The sequence below is a fragment of the Ambystoma mexicanum genome, chromosome 5p (genome assembly GCF_040938575.1).
Source record: "Ambystoma mexicanum isolate Mex_15411 chromosome 5p, UKY_AmexF1_1, whole genome shotgun sequence".
In the NCBI taxonomy this organism is placed as follows: Eukaryota; Metazoa; Chordata; class Amphibia; order Caudata; family Ambystomatidae; genus Ambystoma; species Ambystoma mexicanum.
The window spans coordinates 716,337,992-716,353,264 of record NC_090930.1 but is presented as its reverse complement, the minus strand read 5'-3'; the positions used below and the strand labels follow the sequence as shown (position 1 = coordinate 716,353,264).

The following is a 15,273-nucleotide window of genomic DNA, read 5'->3' as shown; positions in this document are numbered from 1 at the left end:
AGAAAACAAAAACACTTGTGATGGTCTGCGAAAAGGGGAGCTTAGAGATTGAAGACAGCATCACTTTGGGAACGTTTGCGCTTTCACTTCCAAGCGCTGATATTCCTGTCTTGCTCTCCTGAAAGGACAGCCTTCCTCGCTATGAGCTTTTGTGGGTCAGTGCTGAAGCTCCCCCTAGAGGCTGCCGCTGAAGATGCACACTCACAACTAACCCTCCTTAGGAGAACTGCTTCGTGGGAGAGCACGTTTATTAAAAGGCGGCAGGCCATGATTGCCTGCGAGACACAGCAGGGTTACCATGCAGAGTTCAAAGGGGGCTTTGCTTGTACAGCAAGTGCCGGAGGGCAAGAAGGGATGACATAGGAGCTGCCCTTTTTTCGGGCTCGCACACCAAGGCCTGCACCAGCCTTCGAGGCTCAGCCTGCCTCTGGACTGCCCTAGACCACCTTTACTCAAAGCACACACTCTGGTCGGGGACTCGAAGCCAGGCCCGTGGCAGTGAAAGCACCAAATCCTCACCACTAGGCCACCGGGGAAACGACTGCAGCACCCGGGAGGTTTCCGCAACCGTACTTGCAGTCAGCTGGAGGCTATTGTAATGCTGTTAAGTGAGAGACGTTTGCCGCTCGCAAGCCAATTCCATCCAACCTCCTGCAGGGGGCACTCTGGGCTGGTTTTCCACTTGTTCGCCTGCTGCTGAAACAGCAAAGATTCAATTCGAAGCCCTTTGCAGCAGCTCACCAGGATGGCCGAGTGGTTAAGGCGTTGGACTTAAGATCCAATGGACAAGTGTCCGCGTGGGTTCGAGCCCCACTCCTGGTACAGGTTTTTACTCTTCTTACCTAAATGCGGCAGCAGCTTCGCACAAGCCCTTTCCTGCTGTCTGTAGGCAGTGCCCCTACCTCAAAGCCCTGAGGCTTGAGTTCACCTGAAAAGAGCAACAAGGAATCGTTGCCCGTAGACTCTTTTCCTGGAAAACCTTTGCATTTTTGTACCATGTCCCTCGCATCCCAAGCTTAAGCCGCCAAAGTTGGCAGAGCTTGTGCAACCCCGCCAACAGCCCTACCACCCCAAAAGAAAATTGGGCAGGGATTCCCGCCTCCGCTTCCTCACGGCTTCCGAAACGGGCTTCCAAACGGGCGATGCCCTGACGGGTCAGCCAGTCACCGTCTAGGCCCGGTACACCCCTGTGAATAATAGAGCGTCCAACCTCAAATCAGGCTACAGGGCCCTTCAGCCCATAGAAGGAGAACCTGTCAACAAACGGGGCGAGGGCAATGCTCGGGCCCCTTGCGAAGCCTTTGCCAAGCTCCAAAGGCTGCACTTTCCCAGCAGACCACAGCTCTGTATGCAAATCAAGCAGCTACGACCCCTCCCTCCCCTGCTTTTCTCCTCCAAACCGGTACGCAACCATTTCTGCAGCCCTCTGCCCCAGGGTCCCGGGCAAGGTCTTGGTCTGATGAGGCTAGGGATGGTGGGCGAGCTCGGCTTTGGCAGGGCGACAGGACTAATATTTTCTCTACAGCTTTGGAAGAAAGAAAGCTTCCTTTTTGGGGCACAGGCCCACTTCTAGCGGCGACAGCTTCCGGTAAGGGACCATGCTGAAAAGATGCTTGGAGTTACCGCCAGGGGAGCCACGCCGCTATTGCCTGTGAGTGAAGCTACATTTGAAAGAAATATTTTTTGAGACGCAGTTGTTTGAATTTCTGTAAAAATGTCATTCAGTAAAAGCCTCTCTTCCCTGACCGGGAATCGAACCCGGGCCGCGGCGGTGAGAGCGCCGAATCCTAACCACTAGACCACCAGGGAGACCGCTGGACAGCTCGGGAAGGCCGGGCAGTGGTGTCCGAGTGCACAATGCCTGCAGGTGCCTCAAAGGCCAGTCCATTGGGGGACTGGGAAGAGAGGGGGAGGGCCGAGCAGATAGGTTCTCTCCAGCGGTGAAAAAGGAAGCTGCCTTTTTTGCGTCAAGGGCAGTCTTTCCGCAGCGACAGGAGAATGAATGGGACTCTGCCATAAACACGTTTTGCGTCGCGCTGAGGGCACTTCCTCCATTTTGTGCACGCAAATCTGCATCTGGGAGCAAGATTTCCGGTCGCCAGTTAACTGCATTGCTGTAAATAAAAATGTCAGTTGTTAAAAGAGCTCCTTCCCTGACCGGGAATCGAACCCGGGCCGCAGCGGTGAGAGCGCCGAATCCTAACCACTAGACCACCAGGGACGGTGGGTGCACCCCGTTGCGTGTCGCTCAGATGGTGGCGTCCGAGTCCAAAGGCTGAGGGCCTCTGCTACAATGGGCACCAGTGCCTGCAGGTCTTCGGGGGCCGTTTCTGCTAATAAATAAATAAATAAAGAAATAAAGAAAGAAAGAAAGAAAGAAAACAAAAACACTTGTGATGGTCTGCGAAAAGGGGAGCTTAGAGATTGAAGACAGCATCACTTTGGGAACGTTTGCGCTTTCACTTCCAAGCGCTGATATTCCTGTCTTGCTCTCCTGAAAGGACAGCCTTCCTCGCTATGAGCTTTTGTGGGTCAGTGCTGAAGCTCCCCCTAGAGGCTGCCGCTGAAGATGCACACTCACAACTAACCCTCCTTAGGAGAACTGCTTCGTGGGAGAGCACGTTTATTAAAAGGCGGCAGGCCATGATTGCCTGCGAGACACAGCAGGGTTACCATGCAGAGTTCAAAGGGGGCTTTGCTTGTACAGCAAGTGCCGGAGGGCAAGAAGGGATGACATAGGAGCTGCCCTTTTTTCGGGCTCGCACACCAAGGCCTGCACCAGCCTTCGAGGCTCAGCCTGCCTCTGGACTGCCCTAGACCACCTTTACTCAAAGCACACACTCTGGTCGGGGACTCGAAGCCAGGCCCGTGGCAGTGAAAGCACCAAATCCTCACCACTAGGCCACCGGGGAAACGACTGCAGCACCCGGGAGGTTTCCGCAACCGTACTTGCAGTCAGCTGGAGGCTATTGTAATGCTGTTAAGTGAGAGACGTTTGCCGCTCGCAAGCCAATTCCATCCAACCTCCTGCAGGGGGCACTCTGGGCTGGTTTTCCACTTGTTCGCCTGCTGCTGAAACAGCAAAGATTCAATTCGAAGCCCTTTGCAGCAGCTCACCAGGATGGCCGAGTGGTTAAGGCGTTGGACTTAAGATCCAATGGACAAGTGTCCGCGTGGGTTCGAGCCCCACTCCTGGTACAGGTTTTTACTCTTCTTACCTAAATGCGGCAGCAGCTTCGCACAAGCCCTTTCCTGCTGTCTGTAGGCAGTGCCCCTACCTCAAAGCCCTGAGGCTTGAGTTCACCTGAAAAGAGCAACAAGGAATCGTTGCCCGTAGACTCTTTTCCTGGAAAACCTTTGCATTTTTGTACCATGTCCCTCGCATCCCAAGCTTAAGCCGCCAAAGTTGGCAGAGCTTGTGCAACCCCGCCAACAGCCCTACCACCCCAAAAGAAAATTGGGCAGGGATTCCCGCCTCCGCTTCCGAAACGGGCTTCCAAACGGGCGATGCCCTGACGGGTCAGCCAGTCACCGTCTAGGCCCGGTACACCCCTGTGAATAATAGAGCGTCCAACCTCAAATCAGGCTACAGGGCCCTTCAGCCCATAGAAGGAGAACCTGTCAACAAACGGGGCGAGGGCAATGCTCGGGCCCCTTGCGAAGCCTTTGCCAAGCTCCAAAGGCTGCACTTTCCCAGCAGACCACAGCTCTGTATGCAAATCAAGCAGCTACGACCCCTCCCTCCCCTGCTTTTCTCCTCCAAACCGGTACGCAACCATTTCTGCAGCCCTCTGCCCCAGGGTCCCGGGCAAGGTCTTGGTCTGATGAGGCTAGGGATGGTGGGCGAGCTCGGCTTTGGCAGGGCGACAGGACTAATATTTTCTCTACAGCTTTGGAAGAAAGAAAGCTTCCTTTTTGGGGCACAGGCCCACTTCTAGCGGCGACAGCTTCCGGTAAGGGACCATGCTGAAAAGATGCTTGGAGTTACCGCCAGGGGAGCCACGCCGCTATTGCCTGTGAGTGAAGCTACATTTGAAAGAAATATTTTTTGAGACGCAGTTGTTTGAATTTCTGTAAAAATGTCATTCAGTAAAAGCCTCTCTTCCCTGACCGGGAATCGAACCCGGGCCGCGGCGGTGAGAGCGCCGAATCCTAACCACTAGACCACCAGGGAGACCGCTGGACAGCTCGGGAAGGCCGGGCAGTGGTGTCCGAGTGCACAATGCCTGCAGGTGCCTCAAAGGCCAGTCCATTGGGGGACTGGGAAGAGAGGGGGAGGGCCGAGCAGATAGGTTCTCTCCAGCGGTGAAAAAGGAAGCTGCCTTTTTTGCGTCAAGGGCAGTCTTTCCGCAGCGACAGGAGAATGAATGGGACTCTGCCATAAACACGTTTTGCGTCGCGCTGAGGGCACTTCCTCCATTTTGTGCACGCAAATCTGCATCTGGGAGCAAGATTTCCGGTCGCCAGTTAACTGCATTGCTGTAAATAAAAATGTCAGTTGTTAAAAGAGCTCCTTCCCTGACCGGGAATCGAACCCGGGCCGCAGCGGTGAGAGCGCCGAATCCTAACCACTAGACCACCAGGGACGGTGGGTGCACCCCGTTGCGTGTCGCTCAGATGGTGGCGTCCGAGTCCAAAGGCTGAGGGCCTCTGCTACAATGGGCACCAGTGCCTGCAGGTCTTCGGGGGCCGTTTCTGCTAATAAATAAATAAATAAAGAAATAAAGAAAGAAAGAAAGAAAGAAAACAAAAACACTTGTGATGGTCTGCGAAAAGGGGAGCTTAGAGATTGAAGACAGCATCACTTTGGGAACGTTTGCGCTTTCACTTCCAAGCGCTGATATTCCTGTCTTGCTCTCCTGAAAGGACAGCCTTCCTCGCTATGAGCTTTTGTGGGTCAGTGCTGAAGCTCCCCCTAGAGGCTGCCGCTGAAGATGCACACTCACAACTAACCCTCCTTAGGAGAACTGCTTCGTGGGAGAGCACGTTTATTAAAAGGCGGCAGGCCATGATTGCCTGCGAGACACAGCAGGGTTACCATGCAGAGTTCAAAGGGGGCTTTGCTTGTACAGCAAGTGCCGGAGGGCAAGAAGGGATGACATAGGAGCTGCCCTTTTTTCGGGCTCGCACACCAAGGCCTGCACCAGCCTTCGAGGCTCAGCCTGCCTCTGGACTGCCCTAGACCACCTTTACTCAAAGCACACACTCTGGTCGGGGACTCGAAGCCAGGCCCGTGGCAGTGAAAGCACCAAATCCTCACCACTAGGCCACCGGGGAAACGACTGCAGCACCCGGGAGGTTTCCGCAACCGTACTTGCAGTCAGCTGGAGGCTATTGTAATGCTGTTAAGTGAGAGACGTTTGCCGCTCGCAAGCCAATTCCATCCAACCTCCTGCAGGGGGCACTCTGGGCTGGTTTTCCACTTGTTCGCCTGCTGCTGAAACAGCAAAGATTCAATTCGAAGCCCTTTGCAGCAGCTCACCAGGATGGCCGAGTGGTTAAGGCGTTGGACTTAAGATCCAATGGACAAGTGTCCGCGTGGGTTCGAGCCCCACTCCTGGTACAGGTTTTTACTCTTCTTACCTAAATGCGGCAGCAGCTTCGCACAAGCCCTTTCCTGCTGTCTGTAGGCAGTGCCCCTACCTCAAAGCCCTGAGGCTTGAGTTCACCTGAAAAGAGCAACAAGGAATCGTTGCCCGTAGACTCTTTTCCTGGAAAACCTTTGCATTTTTGTACCATGTCCCTCGCATCCCAAGCTTAAGCCGCCAAAGTTGGCAGAGCTTGTGCAACCCCGCCAACAGCCCTACCACCCCAAAAGAAAATTGGGCAGGGATTCCCGCCTCCGCTTCCGAAACGGGCTTCCAAACGGGCGATGCCCTGACGGGTCAGCCAGTCACCGTCTAGGCCCGGTACACCCCTGTGAATAATAGAGCGTCCAACCTCAAATCAGGCTACAGGGCCCTTCAGCCCATAGAAGGAGAACCTGTCAACAAACGGGGCGAGGGCAATGCTCGGGCCCCTTGCGAAGCCTTTGCCAAGCTCCAAAGGCTGCACTTTCCCAGCAGACCACAGCTCTGTATGCAAATCAAGCAGCTACGACCCCTCCCTCCCCTGCTTTTCTCCTCCAAACCGGTACGCAACCATTTCTGCAGCCCTCTGCCCCAGGGTCCCGGGCAAGGTCTTGGTCTGATGAGGCTAGGGATGGTGGGCGAGCTCGGCTTTGACAGGGCGACAGGACTAATATTTTCTCTACAGCTTTGGAAGAAAGAAAGCTTCCTTTTTGGGGCACAGGCCCACTTCTAGCGGCGACAGCTTCCGGTAAGGGACCATGCTGAAAAGATGCTTGGAGTTACCGCCAGGGGAGCCACGCCGCTATTGCCTGTGAGTGAAGCTACATTTGAAAGAAATATTTTTTGAGACGCAGTTGTTTGAATTTCTGTAAAAATGTCATTCAGTAAAAGCCTCTCTTCCCTGACCGGGAATCGAAACCGGGCCGCGGCGGTGAGAGCGCCGAATCCTAACCACTAGACCACCAGGGAGACCGCTGGACAGCTCGGGAAGGCCGGGCAGTGGTGTCCGAGTGCACAATGCCTGCAGGTGCCTCAAAGGCCAGTCCATTGGGGGACTGGGAAGAGAGGGGGAGGGCCGAGCAGATAGGTTCTCTCCAGCGGTGAAAAAGGAAGCTGCCTTTTTTGCGTCAAGGGCAGTCTTTCCGCAGCGACAGGAGAATGAATGGGACTCTGCCATAAACACGTTTTGCGTCGCGCTGAGGGCACTTCCTCCATTTTGTGCACGCAAATCTGCATCTGGGAGCAAGATTTCCGGTCGCCAGTTAACTGCATTGCTGTAAATAAAAATGTCAGTTGTTAAAAGAGCTCCTTCCCTGACCGGGAATCGAACCCGGGCCGCAGCGGTGAGAGCGCCGAATCCTAACCACTAGACCACCAGGGACGGTGGGTGCACCCCGTTGCGTGTCGCTCAGATGGTGGCGTCCGAGTCCAAAGGCTGAGGGCCTCTGCTACAATGGGCACCAGTGCCTGCAGGTCTTCGGGGGCCGTTTCTGCTAATAAATAAATAAATAAAGAAATAAAGAAAGAAAGAAAGAAAGAAAACAAAAACACTTGTGATGGTCTGCGAAAAGGGGAGCTTAGAGATTGAAGACAGCATCACTTTGGGAACGTTTGCGCTTTCACTTCCAAGCGCTGATATTCCTGTCTTGCTCTCCTGAAAGGACAGCCTTCCTCGCTATGAGCTTTTGTGGGTCAGTGCTGAAGCTCCCCCTAGAGGCTGCCGCTGAAGATGCACACTCACAACTAACCCTCCTTAGGAGAACTGCTTCGTGGGAGAGCACGTTTATTAAAAGGCGGCAGGCCATGATTGCCTGCGAGACACAGCAGGGTTACCATGCAGAGTTCAAAGGGGGCTTTGCTTGTACAGCAAGTGCCGGAGGGCAAGAAGGGATGACATAGGAGCTGCCCTTTTTTCGGGCTCGCACACCAAGGCCTGCACCAGCCTTCGAGGCTCAGCCTGCCTCTGGACTGCCCTAGACCACCTTTACTCAAAGCACACACTCTGGTCGGGGACTCGAAGCCAGGCCCGTGGCAGTGAAAGCACCAAATCCTCACCACTAGGCCACCGGGGAAACGACTGCAGCACCCGGGAGGTTTCCGCAACCGTACTTGCAGTCAGCTGGAGGCTATTGTAATGCTGTTAAGTGAGAGACGTTTGCCGCTCGCAAGCCAATTCCATCCAACCTCCTGCAGGGGGCACTCTGGGCTGGTTTTCCACTTGTTCGCCTGCTGCTGAAACAGCAAAGATTCAATTCGAAGCCCTTTGCAGCAGCTCACCAGGATGGCCGAGTGGTTAAGGCGTTGGACTTAAGATCCAATGGACAAGTGTCCGCGTGGGTTCGAGCCCCACTCCTGGTACAGGTTTTTACTCTTCTTACCTAAATGCGGCAGCAGCTTCGCACAAGCCCTTTCCTGCTGTCTGTAGGCAGTGCCCCTACCTCAAAGCCCTGAGGCTTGAGTTCACCTGAAAAGAGCAACAAGGAATCGTTGCCCGTAGACTCTTTTCCTGGAAAACCTTTGCATTTTTGTACCATGTCCCTCGCATCCCAAGCTTAAGCCGCCAAAGTTGGCAGAGCTTGTGCAACCCCGCCAACAGCCCTACCACCCCAAAAGAAAATTGGGCAGGGATTCCCGCCTCCGCTTCCGAAACGGGCTTCCAAACGGGCGATGCCCTGACGGGTCAGCCAGTCACCGTCTAGGCCCGGTACACCCCTGTGAATAATAGAGCGTCCAACCTCAAATCAGGCTACAGGGCCCTTCAGCCCATAGAAGGAGAACCTGTCAACAAACGGGGCGAGGGCAATGCTCGGGCCCCTTGCGAAGCCTTTGCCAAGCTCCAAAGGCTGCACTTTCCCAGCAGACCACAGCTCTGTATGCAAATCAAGCAGCTACGACCCCTCCCTCCCCTGCTTTTCTCCTCCAAACCGGTACGCAACCATTTCTGCAGCCCTCTGCCCCAGGGTCCCGGGCAAGGTCTTGGTCTGATGAGGCTAGGGATGGTGGGCGAGCTCGGCTTTGGCAGGGCGACAGGACTAATATTTTCTCTACAGCTTTGGAAGAAAGAAAGCTTCCTTTTTGGGGCACAGGCCCACTTCTAGCGGCGACAGCTTCCGGTAAGGGACCATGCTGAAAAGATGCTTGGAGTTACCGCCAGGGGAGCCACGCCGCTATTGCCTGTGAGTGAAGCTACATTTGAAAGAAATATTTTTTGAGACGCAGTTGTTTGAATTTCTGTAAAAATGTCATTCAGTAAAAGCCTCTCTTCCCTGACCGGGAATCGAACCCGGGCCACGGCGGTGAGAGCGCCGAATCCTAACCACTAGACCACCAGGGAGACCGCTGGACAGCTCGGGAAGGCCGGGCAGTGGTGTCCGAGTGCACAATGCCTGCAGGTGCCTCAAAGGCCAGTCCATTGGGGGACTGGGAAGAGAGGGGGAGGGCCGAGCAGATAGGTTCTCTCCAGCGGTGAAAAAGGAAGCTGCCTTTTTTGCGTCAAGGGCAGTCTTTCCGCAGCGACAGGAGAATGAATGGGACTCTGCCATAAACACGTTTTGCGTCGCGCTGAGGGCACTTCCTCCATTTTGTGCACGCAAATCTGCATCTGGGAGCAAGATTTCCAGTCGCCAGTTAACTGCATTGCTGTAAATAAAAATGTCAGTTGTTAAAAGAGCTCCTTCCCTGACCGGGAATCGAACCCGGGCCGCGGCGGTGAGAGCCCCGAATCCTAACCACTAGACCACCAGGGACGGTGGGTGCACCCCGTTGCGTGTCGCTCAGATGGTGGCGTCCGAGTCCAAAGGCTGAGGGCCTCTGCTACAATGGGCACCAGTGCCTGCAGGTCTTCGGGGGCCGTTTCTGCTAATAAATAAAGAAATAAAGAAAGAAAGAAAGAAAGAAAGAAAACAAAAACACTTGTGATGGTCTGCGAAAAGGGGAGCTTAGAGATTGAAGACAGCATCACTTTGGGAACGTTTGCGCTTTCACTTCCAAGCGCTGATATTCCTGTCTTGCTCTCCTGAAAGGACAGCCTTCCTCGCTATGAGCTTTTGTGGGTCAGTGCTGAAGCTCCCCCTAGAGGCTGCCGCTGAAGATGCACACTCACAACTAACCCTCCTTAGGAGAACTGCTTCGTGGGAGAGCACGTTTATTAAAAGGCGGCAGGCCATGATTGCCTGCGAGACACAGCAGGGTTACCATGCAGAGTTCAAAGGGGGCTTTGCTTGTACAGCAAGTGCCGGAGGGCAAGAAGGGATGACATAGGAGCTGCCCTTTTTTCGGGCTCGCACACCAAGGCCTGCACCAGCCTTCGAGGCTCAGCCTGCCTCTGGACTGCCCTAGACCACCTTTACTCAAAGCACACACTCTGGTCGGGGACTCGAAGCCAGGCCCGTGGCAGTGAAAGCACCAAATCCTCACCACTAGGCCACCGGGGAAACGACTGCAGCACCCGGGAGGTTTCCGCAACCGTACTTGCAGTCAGCTGGAGGCTATTGTAATGCTGTTAAGTGAGAGACGTTTGCCGCTCGCAAGCCAATTCCATCCAACCTCCTGCAGGGGGCACTCTGGGCTGGTTTTCCACTTGTTCGCCTGCTGCTGAAACAGCAAAGATTCAATTCGAAGCCCTTTGCAGCAGCTCACCAGGATGGCCGAGTGGTTAAGGCGTTGGACTTAAGATCCAATGGACAAGTGTCCGCGTGGGTTCGAGCCCCACTCCTGGTACAGGTTTTTACTCTTCTTACCTAAATGCGGCAGCAGCTTCGCACAAGCCCTTTCCTGCTGTCTGTAGGCAGTGCCCCTACCTCAAAGCCCTGAGGCTTGAGTTCACCTGAAAAGAGCAACAAGGAATCGTTGCCCGTAGACTCTTTTCCTGGAAAACCTTTGCATTTTTGTACCATGTCCCTCGCATCCCAAGCTTAAGCCGCCAAAGTTGGCAGAGCTTGTGCAACCCCGCCAACAGCCCTACCACCCCAAAAGAAAATTGGGCAGGGATTCCCGCCTCCGCTTCCGAAACGGGCTTCCGAAACGGGCTTCCAAACGGGCGATGCCCTGACGGGTCAGCCAGTCACCGTCTAGGCCCGGTACACCCCTGTGAATAATAGAGCGTCCAACCTCAAATCAGGCTACAGGGCCCTTCAGCCCATAGAAGGAGAACCTGTCAACAAACGGGGCGAGGGCAATGCTCGGGCCCCTTGCGAAGCCTTTGCCAAGCTCCAAAGGCTGCACTTTCCCAGCAGACCACAGCTCTGTATGCAAATCAAGCAGCTACGACCCCTCCCTCCCCTGCTTTTCTCCTCCAAACCGGTACGCAACCATTTCTGCAGCCCTCTGCCCCAGGGTCCCGGGCAAGGTCTTGGTCTGATGAGGCTAGGGATGGTGGGCGAGCTCGGCTTTGGCAGGGCGACAGGACTAATATTTTCTCTACAGCTTTGGAAGAAAGAAAGCTTCCTTTTTGGGGCACAGGCCCACTTCTAGCGGCGACAGCTTCCGGTAAGGGACCATGCTGAAAAGATGCTTGGAGTTACCGCCAGGGGAGCCACGCCGCTATTGCCTGTGAGTGAAGCTACATTTGAAAGAAATATTTTTTGAGACGCAGTTGTTTGAATTTCTGTAAAAATGTCATTCAGTAAAAGCCTCTCTTCCCTGACCGGGAATCGAAACCGGGCCGCGGCGGTGAGAGCGCCGAATCCTAACCACTAGACCACCAGGGAGACCGCTGGACAGCTCGGGAAGGCCGGGCAGTGGTGTCCGAGTGCACAATGCCTGCAGGTGCCTCAAAGGCCAGTCCATTGGGGGACTGGGAAGAGAGGGGGAGGGCCGAGCAGATAGGTTCTCTCCAGCGGTGAAAAAGGAAGCTGCCTTTTTTGCGTCAAGGGCAGTCTTTCCGCAGCGACAGGAGAATGAATGGGACTCTGCCATAAACACGTTTTGCGTCGCGCTGAGGGCACTTCCTCCATTTTGTGCACGCAAATCTGCATCTGGGAGCAAGATTTCCGGTCGCCAGTTAACTGCATTGCTGTAAATAAAAATGTCAGTTGTTAAAAGAGCTCCTTCCCTGACCGGGAATCCGGTGAGAGCGCCGAATCCTAACCACTAGACCACCAGGGACGGTGGGTGCACCCCGTTGCGTGTCGCTCAGATGGTGGCGTCCGAGTCCAAAGGCTGAGGGCCTCTGCTACAATGGGCACCAGTGCCTGCAGGTCTTCGGGGGCCGTTTCTGCTAATAAATAAATAAATAAAGAAATAAAGAAAGAAAGAAAGAAAGAAAACAAAAACACTTGTGATGGTCTGCGAAAAGGGGAGCTTAGAGATTGAAGACAGCATCACTTTGGGAACGTTTGCGCTTTCACTTCCAAGCGCTGATATTCCTGTCTTGCTCTCCTGAAAGGACAGCCTTCCTCGCTATGAGCTTTTGTGGGTCAGTGCTGAAGCTCCCCCTAGAGGCTGCCGCTGAAGATGCACACTCACAACTAACCCTCCTTAGGAGAACTGCTTCGTGGGAGAGCACGTTTATTAAAAGGCGGCAGGCCATGATTGCCTGCGAGACACAGCAGGGTTACCATGCAGAGTTCAAAGGGGGCTTTGCTTGTACAGCAAGTGCCGGAGGGCAAGAAGGGATGACATAGGAGCTGCCCTTTTTTCGGGCTCGCACACCAAGGCCTGCACCAGCCTTCGAGGCTCAGCCTGCCTCTGGACTGCCCTAGACCACCTTTACTCAAAGCACACACTCTGGTCGGGGACTCGAAGCCAGGCCCGTGGCAGTGAAAGCACCAAATCCTCACCACTAGGCCACCGGGGAAACGACTGCAGCACCCGGGAGGTTTCCGCAACCGTACTTGCAGTCAGCTGGAGGCTATTGTAATGCTGTTAAGTGAGAGACGTTTGCCGCTCGCAAGCCAATTCCATCCAACCTCCTGCAGGGGGCACTCTGGGCTGGTTTTCCACTTGTTCGCCTGCTGCTGAAACAGCAAAGATTCAATTCGAAGCCCTTTGCAGCAGCTCACCAGGATGGCCGAGTGGTTAAGGCGTTGGACTTAAGATCCAATGGACAAGTGTCCGCGTGGGTTCGAGCCCCACTCCTGGTACAGGTTTTTACTCTTCTTACCTAAATGCGGCAGCAGCTTCGCACAAGCCCTTTCCTGCTGTCTGTAGGCAGTGCCCCTACCTCAAAGCCCTGAGGCTTGAGTTCACCTGAAAAGAGCAACAAGGAATCGTTGCCCGTAGACTCTTTTCCTGGAAAACCTTTGCATTTTTGTACCATGTCCCTCGCATCCCAAGCTTAAGCCGCCAAAGTTGGCAGAGCTTGTGCAACCCCGCCAACAGCCCTACCACCCCAAAAGAAAATTGGGCAGGGATTCCCGCCTCCGCTTCCTCACGGCTTCCGAAACGGGCTTCCAAACGGGCGATGCCCTGACGGGTCAGCCAGTCACCGTCTAGGCCCGGTACACCCCTGTGAATAATAGAGCGTCCAACCTCAAATCAGGCTACAGGGCCCTTCAGCCCATAGAAGGAGAACCTGTCAACAAACGGGGCGAGGGCAATGCTCGGGCCCCTTGCGAAGCCTTTGCCAAGCTCCAAAGGCTGCACTTTCCCAGCAGACCACAGCTCTGTATGCAAATCAAGCAGCTACGACCCCTCCCTCCCCTGCTTTTCTCCTCCAAACCGGTACGCAACCATTTCTGCAGCCCTCTGCCCCAGGGTCCCGGGCAAGGTCTTGGTCTGATGAGGCTAGGGATGGTGGGCGAGCTCGGCTTTGGCAGGGCGACAGGACTAATATTTTCTCTACAGCTTTGGAAGAAAGAAAGCTTCCTTTTTGGGGCACAGGCCCACTTCTAGCGGCGACAGCTTCCGGTAAGGGACCATGCTGAAAAGATGCTTGGAGTTACCGCCAGGGGAGCCACGCCGCTATTGCCTGTGAGTGAAGCTACATTTGAAAGAAATATTTTTTGAGACGCAGTTGTTTGAATTTCTGTAAAAATGTCATTCAGTAAAAGCCTCTCTTCCCTGACCGGGAATCGAACCCGGGCCGCGGCGGTGAGAGCGCCGAATCCTAACCACTAGACCACCAGGGAGACCGCTGGACAGCTCGGGAAGGCCGGGCAGTGGTGTCCGAGTGCACAATGCCTGCAGGTGCCTCAAAGGCCAGTCCATTGGGGGACTGGGAAGAGAGGGGGAGGGCCGAGCAGATAGGTTCTCTCCAGCGGTGAAAAAGGAAGCTGCCTTTTTTGCGTCAAGGGCAGTCTTTCCGCAGCGACAGGAGAATGAATGGGACTCTGCCATAAACACGTTTTGCGTCGCGCTGAGGGCACTTCCTCCATTTTGTGCACGCAAATCTGCATCTGGGAGCAAGATTTCCGGTCGCCAGTTAACTGCATTGCTGTAAATAAAAATGTCAGTTGTTAAAAGAGCTCCTTCCCTGACCGGGAATCGAACCCGGGCCGCAGCGGTGAGAGCGCCGAATCCTAACCACTAGACCACCAGGGACGGTGGGTGCACCCCGTTGCGTGTCGCTCAGATGGTGGCGTCCGAGTCCAAAGGCTGAGGGCCTCTGCTACAATGGGCACCAGTGCCTGCAGGTCTTCGGGGGCCGTTTCTGCTAATAAATAAATAAATAAAGAAATAAAGAAAGAAAGAAAGAAAGAAAACAAAAACACTTGTGATGGTCTGCGAAAAGGGGAGCTTAGAGATTGAAGACAGCATCACTTTGGGAACGTTTGCGCTTTCACTTCCAAGCGCTGATATTCCTGTCTTGCTCTCCTGAAAGGACAGCCTTCCTCGCTATGAGCTTTTGTGGGTCAGTGCTGAAGCTCCCCCTAGAGGCTGCCGCTGAAGATGCACACTCACAACTAACCCTCCTTAGGAGAACTGCTTCGTGGGAGAGCACGTTTATTAAAAGGCGGCAGGCCATGATTGCCTGCGAGACACAGCAGGGTTACCATGCAGAGTTCAAAGGGGGCTTTGCTTGTACAGCAAGTGCCGGAGGGCAAGAAGGGATGACATAGGAGCTGCCCTTTTTTCGGGCTCGCACACCAAGGCCTGCACCAGCCTTCGAGGCTCAGCCTGCCTCTGGACTGCCCTAGACCACCTTTACTCAAAGCACACACTCTGGTCGGGGACTCGAAGCCAGGCCCGTGGCAGTGAAAGCACCAAATCCTCACCACTAGGCCACCGGGGAAACGACTGCAGCACCCGGGAGGTTTCCGCAACCGTACTTGCAGTCAGCTGGAGGCTATTGTAATGCTGTTAAGTGAGAGACGTTTGCCGCTCGCAAGCCAATTCCATCCAACCTCCTGCAGGGGGCACTCTGGGCTGGTTTTCCACTTGTTCGCCTGCTGCTGAAACAGCAAAGATTCAATTCGAAGCCCTTTGCAGCAGCTCACCAGGATGGCCGAGTGGTTAAGGCGTTGGACTTAAGATCCAATGGACAAGTGTCCGCGTGGGTTCGAGCCCCACTCCTGGTACAGGTTTTTACTCTTCTTACCTAAATGCGGCAGCAGCTTCGCACAAGCCCTTTCCTGCTGTCTGTAGGCAGTGCCCCTACCTCAAAGCCCTGAGGCTTGAGTTCACCTGAAAAGAGCAACAAGGAATCGTTGCCCGTAGACTCTTTTCCTGGAAAACCTTTGCATTTTTGTACCATGTCCCTCGCATCCCAAGCTTAAGCCGCCAAAGTTGGCAGAGCTTGTGCAACCCCGCCAACAGCCCTACC

At 54.5% G+C, this 15,273-nt stretch overlaps 18 non-coding genes across 18 annotated transcripts; 7 read left to right on the top strand and 11 right to left on the bottom strand.

The window, feature by feature from the left end:
• Positions 1-739: 739 nt before the first annotated feature.
• On the top strand, positions 740-822 carry TRNAL-UAA (transfer RNA leucine (anticodon UAA)). Its single transcript has one exon. It is a non-coding gene; the product is annotated as a tRNA-Leu (tRNA).
• Positions 823-1,737: 915 nt separating this feature from the next.
• Positions 1,738-1,809, bottom strand: TRNAE-CUC (transfer RNA glutamic acid (anticodon CUC)). Its single transcript has one exon. It is a non-coding gene; the product is annotated as a tRNA-Glu (tRNA).
• A 340-nt stretch (positions 1,810-2,149) lies between these two features.
• TRNAE-CUC (transfer RNA glutamic acid (anticodon CUC)) lies at positions 2,150-2,221 on the bottom strand. Its single transcript has one exon. It is a non-coding gene; the product is annotated as a tRNA-Glu (tRNA).
• Positions 2,222-3,115: 894 nt separating this feature from the next.
• Positions 3,116-3,198, top strand: TRNAL-UAA (transfer RNA leucine (anticodon UAA)). The gene has a single exon. It is a non-coding gene; the product is annotated as a tRNA-Leu (tRNA).
• Positions 3,199-4,102: 904 nt separating this feature from the next.
• Positions 4,103-4,174, bottom strand: TRNAE-CUC (transfer RNA glutamic acid (anticodon CUC)). Its single transcript has one exon. It is a non-coding gene; the product is annotated as a tRNA-Glu (tRNA).
• Positions 4,175-4,514: 340 nt separating this feature from the next.
• TRNAE-CUC (transfer RNA glutamic acid (anticodon CUC)) lies at positions 4,515-4,586 on the bottom strand. Its single transcript has one exon. It is a non-coding gene; the product is annotated as a tRNA-Glu (tRNA).
• Positions 4,587-5,480: 894 nt separating this feature from the next.
• On the top strand, positions 5,481-5,563 carry TRNAL-UAA (transfer RNA leucine (anticodon UAA)). Its single transcript has one exon. It is a non-coding gene; the product is annotated as a tRNA-Leu (tRNA).
• Positions 5,564-6,467: 904 nt separating this feature from the next.
• TRNAE-CUC (transfer RNA glutamic acid (anticodon CUC)) lies at positions 6,468-6,539 on the bottom strand. Its single transcript has one exon. It is a non-coding gene; the product is annotated as a tRNA-Glu (tRNA).
• A 340-nt stretch (positions 6,540-6,879) lies between these two features.
• Positions 6,880-6,951, bottom strand: TRNAE-CUC (transfer RNA glutamic acid (anticodon CUC)). The gene has a single exon. It is a non-coding gene; the product is annotated as a tRNA-Glu (tRNA).
• An 894-nt stretch (positions 6,952-7,845) lies between these two features.
• Positions 7,846-7,928, top strand: TRNAL-UAA (transfer RNA leucine (anticodon UAA)). Its single transcript has one exon. It is a non-coding gene; the product is annotated as a tRNA-Leu (tRNA).
• Positions 7,929-8,832: 904 nt separating this feature from the next.
• TRNAE-CUC (transfer RNA glutamic acid (anticodon CUC)) lies at positions 8,833-8,904 on the bottom strand. The gene has a single exon. It is a non-coding gene; the product is annotated as a tRNA-Glu (tRNA).
• Positions 8,905-9,244: 340 nt separating this feature from the next.
• On the bottom strand, positions 9,245-9,316 carry TRNAE-CUC (transfer RNA glutamic acid (anticodon CUC)). Its single transcript has one exon. It is a non-coding gene; the product is annotated as a tRNA-Glu (tRNA).
• Positions 9,317-10,206: 890 nt separating this feature from the next.
• Positions 10,207-10,289, top strand: TRNAL-UAA (transfer RNA leucine (anticodon UAA)). Its single transcript has one exon. It is a non-coding gene; the product is annotated as a tRNA-Leu (tRNA).
• Positions 10,290-11,206: 917 nt separating this feature from the next.
• Positions 11,207-11,278, bottom strand: TRNAE-CUC (transfer RNA glutamic acid (anticodon CUC)). The gene has a single exon. It is a non-coding gene; the product is annotated as a tRNA-Glu (tRNA).
• A 1,291-nt stretch (positions 11,279-12,569) lies between these two features.
• TRNAL-UAA (transfer RNA leucine (anticodon UAA)) lies at positions 12,570-12,652 on the top strand. Its single transcript has one exon. It is a non-coding gene; the product is annotated as a tRNA-Leu (tRNA).
• A 915-nt stretch (positions 12,653-13,567) lies between these two features.
• On the bottom strand, positions 13,568-13,639 carry TRNAE-CUC (transfer RNA glutamic acid (anticodon CUC)). The gene has a single exon. It is a non-coding gene; the product is annotated as a tRNA-Glu (tRNA).
• A 340-nt stretch (positions 13,640-13,979) lies between these two features.
• On the bottom strand, positions 13,980-14,051 carry TRNAE-CUC (transfer RNA glutamic acid (anticodon CUC)). Its single transcript has one exon. It is a non-coding gene; the product is annotated as a tRNA-Glu (tRNA).
• An 894-nt stretch (positions 14,052-14,945) lies between these two features.
• TRNAL-UAA (transfer RNA leucine (anticodon UAA)) lies at positions 14,946-15,028 on the top strand. The gene has a single exon. It is a non-coding gene; the product is annotated as a tRNA-Leu (tRNA).
• Positions 15,029-15,273: the final 245 nt, after the last annotated feature.